The following is a 2797-nucleotide window of genomic DNA, read 5'->3' as shown; positions in this document are numbered from 1 at the left end:
TCTGAGGAAAAAACTTACTGAAGCATCTCTAAGGGTGAGATTATCTGTATTTAGTTTGATTAGACATAGATTTGTAAGTTTTTTTTATTTTGCGTGGTGGCTTACTTTGTTCTGTCTGTTACTACTTGGAACCACTTAAATCCTACTTTCTGTATTTAATAAAATCACTTTTTACCTAGTAATTAACTCAGTGCTCCTCCCTTTTGTTGTGATGTTTGACTAGTTCAGACTGATTTGCTATCTGTATAGCTGTGGGTAGATTTATCTTAACTGCTGTTAGAGGCTTTTGTCTGTTAAACCAACAACCAGCCTATCTCTGATATTTTAGTGTTTTCAGCCAATGCATGACAAAAGATTCAACATTTTCCTTTGATTTCTGAATTCTCTGGTGAAAACATGTTCCTTTATGTCATCCCCTCCTGCTGCCCCAGGGCCAGAGAAGCTATCAGCCCCCCCATCTCTGTGGGGCCAGAGGAGCTCTCAGGTCCCACTGCAGAGTTTGAGGTGTATGTTGCCCCACCCCTGGCAGGGATCTTTCACTATAACCAACCCCTGGCTATAACGAACAAATAGCTTGAATCCCCAGGGATTTGTTACAGTGAGGTTGTACTCTGTTACCAAAGGCAAAACCTAGTAGCTGAACAGTATCATGCAGTTTCGCATGTATGTATTGATGTTGTGCATGTATTGATCCATGCTCAGTGCATAGCAATAAGGAGCACAAATCAGAGATGCTGCAAGACCAACTTGCTTAATTGCAGAACTGTTCTGAATGATCAGTGGAAGTTCTAGCCACTACACCTCTCTGACAGTCAGTGATATGAAACTGAAAAAGAAGGGGTAACATAATGGTAGTTCTTTGAACTGCAATCCTGGAGACCTGGGTTAAATTCTAGCACTGGTGTTTTATGTAAATATCTGCCCCTCAAGGGGTCACTGATGTGCTATGTTACGCTAACCCTTGTCTTGAAATAGTCCTCGGTGGTGTCATAGGCTCCAACTTCTTCTCCTGGCGCCGGTGGGTGCTCGACCCGCCCAGGCCCCAGCCTCAACCCGACTCCACTCCTGCCCCGCCCCTTCCCGCCCCTCCCCCATTCCAACCCCTTCCCCAAAGTCCCTGCCCCAACTCCGCCTCCTCCCTGCCCCTACTGGACTCCTACCTCAAATCCCCGCCCCAGTCCCGCCTCTTCCCTGCCTCCTCCCCTGAGCACGCTGTGTTTCTGTTCCTCCCCCCTCCCTCCCGAAGCTTGTTACGCTGCAAAACAGCTGTTTGGTGGCGGCAAGCGCTGGGGGAAGAAGCAGGGACGCGGTGTGCTCAGGGGAGGAGGCGGAGGTGAGGTGAGGTGAGCTGGGGCGGGGAGCTTGGCTGCCGGTGGGTGCAGAGCACCCACCAATTTTTCCCCGTGGGTGCTCCCGCCCTGGAGCACTCACGGAGTCGGCGCCTTTGGGTGGCGTGCCAGATTATACCACAGCTGAGACAAACGCTGTAGGTGCTTCAGCTTCTAAAGCTGTATGGGTCCTAACACCAGTCCTCGAACTGGATTCAGCACAACACACCTCCCAGGTGCCAGATATTCTGCCTTCATGACCAACTCCTCCTAACTGTCCTTCTAAATAGCATGAGATCTTCCCTTGCTGGCCACCCATCTTCCTCCTGAGCAGATGGAAAAGAGAAATAGCTGATTCACTTCCAGCAAGTTCACCACACTACATATTGCCAACTCTCACAATCTTATCACTTATAACTTATTGTCCCAGAGCTCCCGCTCTTGACATAGTGGGCTGTTGCAGCAGTTTGCCTCAGTTTTCCCTCAGTCTTCTGTGACTCCACCCAGTCACCAATGCCATCTGGGCTGCTTTGCTGACTTATTTAGGGTTGCCAACCCTCCAGATTGTCCTGGAGGCTCCAGGAATTAAAGATGAATCTTTAATTAAAGATTGTCTTGTGATGAAACCTCCAGGAATACATTCAACCAAAATTGGCAACCATATTGACTTGCGCTTGTGGCCAAGCTACTAACAAAAGTCTACCCTTTTTGGGGAATCTAAGTCCAAAACAACAAAACAGAAAGTTTTTGCCCCAGTCTCAAACTGGGCCCAGCTTGTCCTTCCTGAAGGGTCTGTTGTCTCTGCTGTAATTTCAAGTACTCTTCTGCCCACCCTGTGGGCTCAGCTTTCACCCTTCACAGGCTCTTTTTCATCACTCCCTTCTGCCCCCCGGGGCTCCTTTTGTAGGGAGAAAAATTTTATTTTACTGTTATCTCCCTTACACCATCTTGGATCTCTTTAACAACAGGGAATCCATACTGGTTGCCCTTCTTCCTCAGCCCCTGTTACACCTTAGGCGCCCTTTTTGCCCCAAGGTGGGAAACTGGGTAGATCACCTGATCTGTAATCTGCCCAGCAACCGTACGTTATAAAAGGGTCAGCATGTCTGTCAGACAGGGCTGCCCATCCTGGAGGCAGAGTGTGCTGCAGCCGCCCATCTGAGAGGCAGAGTGTTGCAGTGTGGTACTGCTTACCCTGAAGGGTGGATATTAGTACTATGCGTAGGGTTGTAGCGAGGGTTTCTTACCTGCACGCGAGAATGAACCGTCATCTGCCCTTCTAATCCTGCCTCAGACATCCACCCACGATAACGCAGGGAAAAAGAGCTGCAAGAAGAACAAGACAGAGCCAGGGCCGGCACCAGGCAACCAAGCACATGCTTGGGGTGGCACCTGGTAAGGGGCGGCCAATCTTGGGGTGGCGGGGGGCAGCGTGGCGCAGTGCGGCATTCTGCGGGGCGCTCCGGTGG

This window comes from Terrapene carolina, unplaced genomic scaffold, assembly GCF_002925995.2.
Source record: "Terrapene carolina triunguis isolate 2854851 unplaced genomic scaffold, T_m_triunguis-2.0 Scaffold96, whole genome shotgun sequence".
In the NCBI taxonomy this organism is placed as follows: Eukaryota; Metazoa; Chordata; order Testudines; family Emydidae; genus Terrapene; species Terrapene triunguis.
Note: the sequence above shows the minus strand (reverse complement) of the source record.